The sequence below is a fragment of the Geospiza fortis genome, unplaced genomic scaffold (genome assembly GCF_000277835.1).
Source record: "Geospiza fortis unplaced genomic scaffold, GeoFor_1.0 scaffold193, whole genome shotgun sequence".
NCBI lineage: Eukaryota > Metazoa > Chordata > Aves > Passeriformes > Thraupidae > Geospiza > Geospiza fortis.
In genome coordinates this window covers 50,353-62,031 of record NW_005054523.1, presented here as the reverse complement: position 1 = coordinate 62,031, position 11,679 = coordinate 50,353, and positions in this window count along the sequence as shown.

Below are 11,679 nucleotides of genomic sequence, written 5' to 3'. Positions count from 1 at the left end.
CTCTCTCCATCCCAGGTCCCTCTCTCCATCCCAGGTCCCGCTCTCCATCCCAGATCCCGCTCTCCATCCCAGGTCCTTCTCTTCCCCCTGTTGGATGAGGGGCACTGACTTCCCCCTGTGCTGGCACTGCTGGGCTCACACCTCCAGGGCTGGGGGCAGCTCTGGGACCCTCAGGACAAGAGGGACCCTGAGGGGCTGGAGAGTGTCCAGGGAAGGGAACGGAGCTGGGAAGGGAACGGAGAGTCCCTGAGGGAGGGCTGGAAGAACATTTTGAGATCCAGAGAAGAAAACGGAGCTGAGGAAAGGTCTGGAGCCCCAGGAGGGGCTGAGTGAGCTGGGAAAGGGGCTCAGCCTGGAGCAAAGGAGGCTCGGGGGGGCCCTTGTGGCTCTGCACAGCTCCTGACAGGAGGGGACAGCCAGGGGGACAGGGACAGGAGGAGAGGAACGGCCTCAGGCTGGGCCAGGGCAGGCTCAGGTTGGACATCAGAGGAATTTCCCCATGGAAAGGGGGCTCAGGGATTGGAGCTGCCCAGGGAGGTTTGCAGTGCCCATCCCTGGAGGTGTCCCAGGAATTCTGGAGGTGGCACTCGGGGCTCTGGGCTGGGGACAGGGTGGGCATGGGTACAGCTGGGACTCCATGACCTTGGAGGGCCTTTCCAGCCTCAGGGATGCCGGGATTCTGCTGTGGGCCATCTCTTCCCAGGTGCCTCCAGGTGCTCCCCAAACCCAGAGGCTCCCACTGGAGGAAGGTGATCCCAGAGAGAACCACTGCTTTGGACAGATTGTGCCATCCCCTGCACAGACAGATTTTTAAATAAACAACTTTCTTCTGAGTCAATAAAAAAAATATAAATCTATTTTCTCACATTTCTGCCACGAAATACCAGGCGGGGATGTGAGGAAACACTCTTGCCTGGGTATTTTTAGCTGCCAGCCCTGTGTTTTAGGCGTACATGGACACAAACGCCGGTGCATGTTCAAGCAGGGTGTCCTCTGGTTTAATTCCCTGTTCCCTGTCCACCTGTCCATGCAGCTCAGGCAGGGGAATGTAAATTGTCAGGAATGTGTGGTCTCGTTTAACACCTGCATTAATAAAAGAGGCAGTGAAAAGCTCTCTCTGGTGGGAGCAGTGGGGCTTCTCCTCTCTCTCCACTCCCCAGCCAGAGTGGGCAAGCACACAGCTGGAACAAGAGGATCTTTAAGGTTCCTCCCAACCCAAATCCTGGGATTTCATGAGGACACACATTTTGGGAAGCTGCCCCTCAATTTAAGCCTGTCCTGAAGCTGAAAATTTCTGAGGCAAAAACAAAAAATTAAAACCCAAGGTTTTTTTGCCATGAAAACCTCTATTGGCAATAATAAATTAGAATTTTACAAAATGAGGCTGCAGTTTCCTCTGGGGTGGTTAAAAAAGGGGATGTGGGTGCAGGGGAGGAGGCAGGTGCCCCCAAACCCTGAGTGTGATTCCCTTTGGGTCCCAGAGGCTCTCAGACATTGCAGGGATGTTTCCTGGGCATGGGGTCAGTCCTTGCCCACCGTGCTGGGGCAGAGCTGGGAGGGCATTGGGCATGGCAGCCAGAGCCACAGACACAGCACCCTGCTTAAAGCTTGTTTTGTTCTTCACAGGCCGTTTTTGATGAATTCTAATGCAAACCATTTTGTTAATTTAATTGATTTTTTTTCTTTTTAGCAGGGACTTGAATAAAACCTCACACGAGTCCCCAGGGGCCGGGGCTTCTCTTTGATGTGGCCCAGCTCTTCCCCTGCTCTCTCCCATCCTTTTCCATCCCTTTCTCCTCTCTTTTTGCTCTGCCAGGAACTCTCCCCTAACCCTCTGCACCCCCAAATTTCTTCCTGCAATTTCCCCCTTCTCCCCTCTCCAGCTGGGGTGAGCCCAGAGCATCTCTCAGTCACAGGTGAGGGAGATTCCTGTCTCCCCACCCTCCCAGGGATCACCTGCCCCTGGATTCCCTCTGATGAGCTCGGATATTTTTCCCTCTCATCCCTCCCCACCCTTTTGGGTGTTTGGTGCTGCCCTTCCCAGGGCTTTTCCATCAGCAGGAGTTGCTCCATCTCTGCCTCCTGGAGCTGCCAGGTGAGCACAGCCCTGGGTCCTCTGCTGCTTCCTGAGCCTGCTCTGAGGGACAAGGTAAAAGTTCCTCTGCTGCATTTTCCTGGACATCCATTTTCCTGGATGGGTTTGTAACTGCAGGGGTTTTGGCCTTTAGGATGGTTATCCCTGTGCTGGGAAGGGTTTTTGCTCTGTTTTAGGAGGGAATTGTGCCTGAGGCCTGCCCACACCCAGCTGGTTCACAGCTGTGCTGGGAAGCCTAAAAAATCTGAGTGTTTACCTGCAGACAGCAGCTCTGGTGACACAGAGGCCATGGTGGCTCCTGTCACAGAGGCAGGGAAAATGTCACTGCCAGTAAATCTCTTTTCCTGCTGCTGGTGCTCTTGGTTCTTGATTCAGCATCCTTTGGGTTGTGTTATTCAGCATGTTTTGGATTGTCTTCCTTGTGCACCAGCACCACGTGTCAGATGGTGGATTGTTGTTGTTGTTGTGGGGGTGTTTGTTTTGGTTTGGGGTTTGTGTCAGGGTCTTTTTGTTGTTTTGGGGATGTTCATAGAAACAGAATGGGTTGGGTTGGGAAGGACCTTTGGGAGCATCTCATTTCAAACCCCTGGAGTGGGTTTGGAGTTTGGGTTGGGTTTTGATCACCCCGACACAAAGGGGAGTTTCTGGGGCTGCTGTGGGCCCTGTGCAGGGCTGGGTGAGGCTGTAACAAGCACTTGATGGTCTGGTAACCTCAACTCTTTGTCCCACCTCTGCCACAGACATCTTTTATGGGAAATCCTTTCCTTAGGATTTTTCCTCCTGAGAAGCTGAGAGGCCTCAGGAACAAAATGTAAACAATGGTTATCTGCTGCTGTGGAATGCAACAGGTGCATCTGTGATTGGTCTCGTGTGGTTGTTTCTAATGAATGGCCAATCACAGTCAGCTGGTTTGGACAGAGAGTCCAAGCCACAAACCTTTGTTATCATTCCTTCCTATTCTATTCTTAGCGAGCCTTCTGATGAAATCCTTTCTTCTATTCTTTTAGTATAGTTTTAATATAATATATATCATAAAATAATCAATCAGCCTTCTGAACCATGGAGTCAGATCCTCGTCTCTTCCCTCAACCTGAGACCCCTGTGAGCACAGGCACACGCCTCTATTCCCTGGTAGATTTCTGTGGAGTTTGTGGCACAGGGATGTCTGAGCACACTGCTGGATTTCCACCATGTCCCACCCTTGCCATGGCCCTGCAGTGTCTCTGGGGCTGCTTTGGTGCCCAGGTCGGGCACACCATGGACATGAGCCATGGAAAATCTTCCCCTGCCTGGAAAATTCCACCCCCTCAGTTAAACTGGGATTTAACAGCCACCCTTGCTCTGTATTCACACAGACTTTGCCTCCAAATCTCAGTGTTTGCTCTGACTCTTTGGCCACTTTTCTCCCCTTCTTTCATTTTCCCTCCTGCCTGTGCCTGGCTACAGTCTCGAGATGTTTGCCAAATATCCCCCAGTACAGCAAGAAATCCATGTTGAGAGATACCAAATTCCTGTTAGCTCTTAGGGCTGGGAGAGGTGTGTTAGGTAGCCCATCACATAAAGCTTGATCAAAATCCCTGAGTAAATGCCACGGGAGCCCTCCAGGAATAGAGCCTTTAATCTTTAGATGGTCTGAGAGGAGCCTGGTGACATGGCTGGGCTTATTGCACAAAGCTCATTTCAGGCACTCTGATATTGGGAAGAGCCTCAGGTCCTTCTCCCCGTCCTCTTCCAACAGGCAGAAACGAGCTCTTCCTCTCCTTTCTTGCCTTTCCCAATGCTAAAATATGAAAAATTACATGGAAATGAAAACTCTTGGAGTGTCTAAGCACTTTTACCTTCTCAGGGTGCTGGCTGTGGCTCTTGCTCCCCTCACCAGCTCAGAGCATCCTTGGGGCCACTTGGCTCAGGGTCTGTCCTAGGGAAGGAAACTGCAGCAGGCAAGAGCAGAGGTTTCAATCTCTTATTTTATTATCCAAATACCTGATTCTCCTATTTTAAATTATATTATGAAGGGAATAATAAAAGGAAGTACTTGGGAAACTTGCTTTATTAAAAAATGGGACTTGCATAGCTAATTCCCATTAACTTGGGACTTTTTTTTCCCCTCAGTATTTTTTCCCAATAAGGAATATTTTTTAATTATTATTATTTCCTGTTTCCTGCAATAATGTTTCATCAGTGGGGAGTGTGTAGAAAAACCGGTTTGTGGCCTGCTGCAGCCAGGGACAGGGTGAGAGGGAATGGCCTGATCTGGGCACGGGGAGCTCAGGATGGGCATTTCCCCATGGAAAAGGTTGTTAAAAATTGGAAGGGGCTGCCCAGGGAGGTTTGCAGTGCCCATCCCTGGAGGTGTCCCAGGAATTCTGGAGGTGGCACTCAGGGCTCTGGGTGGGGACAGGGTGGGGATGGGCACAGCTGGGACTGCATGGGCTGGGAGGGCTTTTCCAGTAATCCTGGGACTCTGCAGTGGGCCATCTCTTCCCAGAAATGCCTCTGGGTGCTCCCCAAAGGCAGAGGCTGGGATGCAGGGACAGCACCAGGAGTGCCCTGTGCCACCCCAGCTGAGCCCTCAGGGGCACCCATCCACCTCCAGCACTGCCCACTCCCCTTGTGCACTCCTGGATGCTGGGAAAGGCAGAGCTGTGTTGAGACAAGGCTCAGCTTGGGTTAATTAGCTCCTCTGCAGGGCTAATTAGGAGCTGAGCTCTGTGCTAACTCACCTGCATCACTGGGGAGGGGGAGAGCTGCAATTCCTGCTCATATTCCAGCTCCAGTCCAAGCTCCTGCCTGGCTCCATCCAAGGCCTGGCTGTAAAATTCTGTGGGGTTCTTATTTTGTGACAATTGGTTCTGATCTCCTTCATCTGAAAGTCCAATGTTTGCCTGGCTCCCAAGGGCTCCCAGTTTGGGAGGGGATGGAGCCGTGCAGGAATTCATCACTAGCTGAGGGACAGAAGGGACCCCTGGGCTCAGCAATTGGCCTCTTCCCTCCCCTCCTGGAATGCCTCCCCTGGAGGATGGATCCAGGGAATGTCCAGGTGGGGCCATTGGGCTGGTTTAGTTTTATTGTTATTTGGAGATGTTTAAATGCAGGAATAGCAGATAGTCACTGCCAAAGCATTGTCTGCACATGGAAAACACCCCAGGAGCCATGGGGACCTTCCTGGGGTCAGGGTGGGGCTCAGGGACCCCCACTCTGGGGAATTCCCCGTGTTCAGCTTTCCAAAGTGCACTATTTAATTGATCATTTCACTAAACATGAAAGCTGGGCTCGCTTTTTCACCATAAAACAATAATTCTTATGCGATCACCTCTTTAAAAGATTCTTTTCACTATTTCACAACAAAATTCCTTAAGTGTGAACTTTTTAAGGGTTATCATCCACTTTAAAAGAAAAAATACCCTAAATATTGCCTGTAATACACCAAGCAAAGATGGACTCCTGTCCTTCAGCTGGTACCATGTTCAAAATAAAAGGAAATATGGAAATATTTCCATTTCACCCAACTTAAAACCATTTGATCCATAGTAATATAGCAGTGCTGGGGAAAATTTAAATAATAATAAACATGGCATGCTGAACAGCACTTTGGAAGGTGCTGCCAGTGCTCTCAGAACAGTTAATAAAGTAGTCACAAATGATTCTGCCCACTTTTGTCCCAAAGAGGATCATATTTAATGCTCCATTTAATTTGCTCAAATGTCAGGGAACATCAAAAGGGGAAATTTATTGTATTAGTCACTGAAAGAGATATAGTAGGAGCATCCTGCTATCTAAAGATGATTAATAAAAATAGCTATTGATTCTGCAAAGTCAATAAATCCAGCTGTTCCGAGGGTGGCATTAGTCAGTCCCAGGCACTGCTGGAGTTTGTTTGGCTCCTGCAGATGGATCTGCAGCCCCTGCTGCTCTCCCAGCCAGGCAGGAGAGGAGGAGCTGCCCTGGGCCGTGCCCTCCCTGCATCAGGATCCCACCAGCCCCGATGGAATCCTGGCTCCAGGGTCTCCCGTGCTCGGGGCCAGGTGCAGAATTCCTGTGGTTGGGCTCTCCTGTGAGGCTCAGGTGGGACAGGCTGGAGAAACACCCAGGGAGGGGAGCTCAGGGCATGGCCAGGGAAGTGAAACTGTGGCGTGGATTGGGCCGGAAAAGTCTTCTCAGACCACTGAGTTCAAAGAGTTCCTTCAGCCACCACTGCCCTGTCCCCAGTGCCACATCCACGAGGCCCTGAAATCCCTGCAGGGATGCGTACTCCACCTGAACCCCCTTTCCATGGGGAAGTTCCTGCTGTGCCCACCCTGAGCTGCCCTGGGCCAGCCTGAGGCCGTTCCCTCTGCTCCTGTCCCTGTTCCCTGGGAGCAGAGCCCGAACCCCCCCCGGCTGTGCCCTCCTGGCAGGGAATTCCAGAGAGGGAAAAGATCCCTGGGGATCCTCCTTTGCTCCAGGTGAGCCCCTGCCCGGCGCCCTCAGGGATTCTCCAGACCATTCCCAGCTCTGTTCCCTTCCCTGTCAGAGCTCCAGCCCCTCAGGGTCTCTCTTGTCCCAGGTTTCAGGTGCAGCCTCAAGGTTTGCTCAGCATTTTAATGCTCCTCAGCCTCTCTCTCGGCTGTAATTCCCATTTCTGGAGCAGGCCTTGCTGGTATTTAGAGAGAGCAGGATCTCATTCCCTCCCTCCTCATGTGACAGAGCTTTGGAATAACATTTCCAACCATTGGGTTTTGTGGAGCTTTTCTCTCTCTGCATAAGTTTTAAAGGAACTTCAAAGAAAAAGCCCTGGCCATGTCTGGAATTCCACCCAAGGCCCGGCCAGGTTCCCTGTCCCCATCTCCCACTGGCCTAAGCCTCAAACTCTGCTTGAGACTTCTGGAGAGCCCTAAAATAAATCAGTGTTTGGCTCAGGACGTGGAAAGCACTGTCTGATTTCAACACTTCCTTCCCTGTTTATTTCCTCAGCGGGGCCAGACGTCACCAGGCTAATTTTTCTCGGGCTGATGATGGGAAAAAATTAGGGATGCTAACTTTAGCTGGCAAATCTTCCTGCAGCAATATCATCTCCACATTTCCCTCCTGAGCCCTGGAGCAGCTGAGCTCCATCTGCAGAAATGTCCATGGCAAACTTGCAGGGAGGGCAGGGACTGGTGCTGGCCATGATGAGGAGCACAGGGATATTTCCATGAGGGGGCAAAGCCCCTCTAATTTAAATATTAAAATCACTTGCTAATGAAATGCAGGGCAGGTTATAAAACAGGGTTGATTGTGGCAGCTTTGAACGTTCCTGGATGGTGCTGCTCCTTCTTTTCTGATCTCTTGTGATGCTGATCCCTGCTTTAATTAGCAGAAGGGAAGCAGGAGCCACAAATGGGCTGCATTCCCTGTGCACTGGAGTACTGAATGGGAAAAGAGAGAAATTCCTCAAAAATGCCCTTGTGCTGCTGCAGGAATGGGGGAGATGCCATCCAGGGCAAGGCTGGGCAGCCACTGAGCACTTTGATGGGACCTTGCCTGGTGTTCATGGCCCTGTCCCCTCACTGGAGCCCCTCCTGGTGTCCCTGTGCCCCTGCTGGCTCTGCAGGCAGCACCTCTGGGATTTGGGAGCTGCCCCAAACCCCCTCACTGCTCCTCTGCTGTCCAGAGCTGCCCTGCTTGGCATCACCTCAACTTTCCAGGCTGGGCTGGCCCTGGATGTATCTGCAGATTTGTGCTCGGTGAAACCTCCTCAAGTGTCTTTTGGAAAATTTAACTTTAGTTTAGCATCTGCTGAATTTCCCTTCTCTGTTGTGGCAGTAGCACCTTCAAAGAACACCAGGGATCGGTGGAGCTGCTGCGCCCAGTCAGCCTCCTCCTCCTGCCCCTGCCTCCCTCGGGATTTTCCTTCCACAGATGAGGAACTCCTTGCTCTGAGGTTCCCAGTGTGTCTGTGTAAAGCAGCTGAGGGGTGTTTGACAGCTCCAGAGCCTCTGAAATCTCACCCCGAAGTTTATGAGCTCTTTAAAATGTCCATTAAAGATTCACAAGTTGCCACGCTCATCATTTGACATTATAATTTAAGCACCTCTGTTCTCCTCCATTTTTAGGTGGGGTTTTCTTTAAGCTTTTTTTTTTTTTTCTTCAGGGAAATGTGCTGATAAATCTTTTGGTGGTCCCTGGTTTCAAGCTGTGCCAGGGCAGGGTCAGGCTGGATTTTGGGAAAGGTTTTTCCCCAGAGGGTGCTGGCACTGCCCAGGCTCCCCAGGGAATGGGCACATTCCCAAGGCTGCCAGAGCTCCAGGAGGGTTTGGACACCAGGGATGCCCAGGGTGGGATTTTGGGGTGTCTGTGCAGGAATCCATAATCCTGTGGCTCTCTTGCAACTCTGGATGTTGTGATTCCAACCCCAATTCCCCCAGCAGTCTCGCCCCCCTTTGAAGCCCCCCTGTCCCCAAGCTGTGGCCAGGATGGAGCTGAAGGAGCCTGTGTGTGCCAGGGAGGGGGAAAGGGGGAGCTGAGGGGCAGGGAGGGGGTCCCCCAGGCAGGGAGGATGGTGGAAGTGCTGGCCCATTATGGCAGAGAGCAGATAATGTCCCTGCAGGGGCATTTGTCACGGTGGGTGCTGAGCAGAGGCAGCGCTGAAGAGGCACCCAAGGAGCCCTAATCTGGGGGGGAATGGAGACATTAGGGAACATGGCCCTCTGGAAAATGGCCTTATCTCACACCTTGCATATGTACCGGGCCTTCTGCAGGGCCCACGATAAGTAGGACTCCTTGTTTCATTGAAAGGAGCAGTAAATAGTCACATAAAACCCATATAATTTGCTGGCTTGTAAGTTAAAGCCCCAGGCAGTCTTATCACTTCTTTTGTCATGTCCCTTACACTTCCAGGGCAATTCCAGTGTCAAATTGCTCTACATTTTGCACCCTGACCCAGCAAAAGTGGAAACCTGCAGAAAACTTACCACTCTTCATCTTTCCCTTTTCCCTTTTTCCTTTCCCTTTTCCCTTTTTCCTTTCCCTTTTTCCTTTCCCTTCCTTTTTCATACTTTGTGAACTGAACTCTTTTTCCTCCCTGTGAGCTGAGGGTGTCACTTTATGGATCTGTCTGTGAGTGTGTCTGGAGCTGCACCCAGAGCACGGCTTGTCTGTGTGAGCCACACAGGAAGGGAAGACAGAGCTGCGTGCCCAACTTCAGAAGTGAGGATATTCATTATTGAGCAGGGAGATCTGCCCTAACACCCATTTCCGGGCCGAGTCCCTGAACCAAGGCAGCCTGGGGAGGCTGTTTGTTGCCTTTGCAGCCTTGTTTGTGCTGTGCCAGGTGGGGCAGGGCCGTGGCAGCTCCATCCCAGCCCCGCTCGGTAAATGCCAGGGCGCCGCAGCCCCGCTGGAGTTAACGGCGCGGCACTTTTGTGTTCGCTAGCATGAATCATTAATCATGAGGCAGGCCATATTCTTGTACTGCTGCTGCTTTCATTACTTGGCCTAATTAAACAGTTCTCTGAACTGGAATCTCAGATTCCTCTGTTACAGATTATCATTAATTATGGTGAAAGTGCTCAGAGATGTTGGACTCAATTATATTCTGCTCAACTCTGGCACGGCGTGATTCATTGCACAGCCTGCGCTGCAGATGTACTCTGTTCTTATCTCGCACTCCCACTTTTGTAAATTGGGCTCTGCCAGCCAACAAACCGAGAGTTATGTGCCGCCTTTTCATTAAAAACATGTTGGAGAAGCACACACCAATTAAGGAGCCTGTATTTTATGCCCAACGAGGAGCGGGTTTGGGAGCGAGAGCCGAGTGAGCGGCAGCTCTGCTCCTCGCTCGGCCCTGGTGGCTGCTCAGGCTCCTCTCTGGGGTTTGGGTTCCTCTCCTCCACGTCCCCAAGGTGTGGCTCCTCCCAGGAGGAGCAGGCACGGTGCTGGCATCACCCACGGTGCCCACCCATGACCGGGGGTGTTGGCAGAGCCCAAGGCCCTTCCTGCGCGGCGTTATCCATTGAAATGCTGGGAATGGCCTGAACAGCCTGGATTTCTTCTTATGATTAATGCAAAGAGTGGCCGTGGCATTGAGCAGTGGTGTAACAATGTTAATATTAATTATTATTTTAATACCCAACCAGCCTCAGCACCTTGCAGCAGGCAGTTTCATAAATTAAGGTACAAAGTAAACGCACTGCTTTGTGAGTTGGTGTTTCAAAATGTTTTATGTTCTAAATTGAGATTAAATGTGAAATGAGAACAAACCAGAACTAAAAAATATTAGGATCTGAAATGCAGTGATCCTGCAGAAAAAAGAGAAGGGGCATTTTTTCCTTTTATATTTTTGGCATCTTTAGAACTCGGTATTTCTACCTGTTCGTGGAGCTCATGGACAGCTGTGAGGTGATGCTGTGGCCAATTAAACCCCCTTGAGTGGAGTGAAAATAGATATTGGGGTAAAATCGATGAGAAATGTCACAGCCATGTGTTGTCCCTGATGGAAAACCCCTGCTGGGCACCCTGGCACGGCTCGGGCACCGATGCCAGCTCTGCCCACACCCGGGAGCGAGGCTGAGTGTCCCTGCCCTGCCCTGCGCCCCGGCTCTCTCTGGAGCACCTCGCCTCGGAGCTCAGCTGTTCCAAAGTGAAATAGATTGCCAACAAAATTGCTTCTCCTGCTCCTCCATTGTCAACAGGAGAGGATTTCCCCAGTGCGGGTTAACATGGCTCACATGAGAGAGCCGGGGCAGGGCCGGGCTGCCAGCAGGCACAGCAGAATTGATATTCAGCAGCAGCGCCGAGCGCAAGCCGTGCCGGGGCTGAGATGATGATTAGCTAATTCACCTGCCCTAAGTGGATTTGTTTCTCCGTGTCAAAATACACCCTGGGTTTTATCTACAGGTAGATTGGAGCAGAGAGTCCTTGATTAAGTTATCAGGAGAGCAGCGTGGTTTGTACTCGGGCTTTGATTGCAGGGACAAAAGGCACCTCATACACAAATAATTGGTGTGGGACTGGGAATCCTGCTGTGTCACCCAAAAATAGGCGCTTGGAGCCTGCCATGAAGGAAAATGGGTTAGAAAATGGCTTGGAAGAGGGTTCTGCGTCATCCTCCTCTCCGCTGGCTCACACCCCAAAGCGGCGTCACCACCTGGCTGGGCTGAGCGTGCGCCACGTCCCCTTTCCGTCCCTCCCTCCACGTGAGCACCTTCCAGCCCAGGTGCTGCATTTCGGGTGTTCCTGGAGCTGCACAGCCAGGCCCACGTGGGGCTGGATCTCCAGACCCTGCAGGACATCCCCCTGTGTCCCTGCGGCGGCACAATCCCAGCCAAGCCCCGAAGTTGGCCGCGGGAGCTTTCGGGCGCCGCCGCGTGCGGAGCCTCATTTTTCCGCAGGAGTTGCAGGCTTTAATATATATGAAAATCAGGCGTGGTGTATCTTTGCATATGTGCCTTTTGTAATCTAATTTTGACAGATGGCGAGCTCCATAAATCTCGCTCCTCGCTAGAGAAACCCTTGGCTTGACTCGCGCTCTCTGCAAACTCGCTGCTGACTGCGTTTGCATTTCAGTTTTTAATATAGATGCGGATTTTTTCCCCCCTGCTCTGCTTTTGTTTTGATTTTCAATG